The sequence below is a fragment of the Myotis brandtii genome, unplaced genomic scaffold (assembly GCF_000412655.1).
Source record: "Myotis brandtii unplaced genomic scaffold, ASM41265v1 scaffold223, whole genome shotgun sequence".
NCBI lineage: Eukaryota > Metazoa > Chordata > Mammalia > Chiroptera > Vespertilionidae > Myotis > Myotis brandtii.
The window spans coordinates 37,993-38,869 of record NW_005358369.1 but is presented as its reverse complement, the minus strand read 5'-3'; positions in this window follow the sequence as shown (position 1 = coordinate 38,869).

Below are 877 nucleotides of genomic sequence, written 5' to 3'. Positions count from 1 at the left end.
GAGAGAATCATTGATCAGCTGCCTCCTGCATGCCCCCTACTGGGGATTGAGCCGGAAACCTGGGCATGTGCCCTGACGGGAGGTTGAACCGTGACCTCCTCGTTCATAGGTCGACGCTCAACCACTGAGCCCCGCCGGCTGGGCAGGAACTGGTTCTCTCAGGGACCTGAGGGGTGTGGGAGTGGACTCGGGCCCAGACGCCCAGTTCTGAGCCCAGCTCCGTGAGTCCCAGAGCAGGGGGCCAGCTGACCTCACTGGGTGACGTCACCGATCATGCAGGGTAGAAAATGAATACACAGAACACTAGGTTATTATTCGAGGTTATGCGTGGAGGGTTGTCAGTTTTCAGCTCAATGACTCGTGTGATATTCCCCACGTGCCTTACAATGGCTCGTCGTGTCTTTTCAGACTCAGGGCTGCTGGTGGCAGGGCTAAGCCGGCTGTCTCGGTGCTCCCGGGGCCCCGCACAGGCCTGGACAAGTGCTCTATGGACCTGTGAGGCTGCCCTCGCCGGTTTGGCTCAGTGGATAGAGCGTTGGCCTGCGGACTGAGGGGTCCCGGGTTTGCTTCCAGTCAGGGCACATGCCTGGGTTGCAGGCTCAATCCCGAGTAGGGGACGTACAGGAGGCAGCTGATCAATGATTCTCTCATCATTGATGTTTCTATCTTCTCTCCCTTTCCTTTCCTCAATTTTAAAAATATTTAAAAAAAAAAACAACAACAAAAGAACCTGTGAGGTTGACACCTGGCAAAACTGGGAACTGGTCGCAACTTTCCCGCCAGCCTGCCCCACCCACGTTCAATACATTTTATTTGTTGAAGGACAGAGAGAAAGAAGAAGGAAACTTACTTAGATGCTGACAAGCTGTGTGGTATC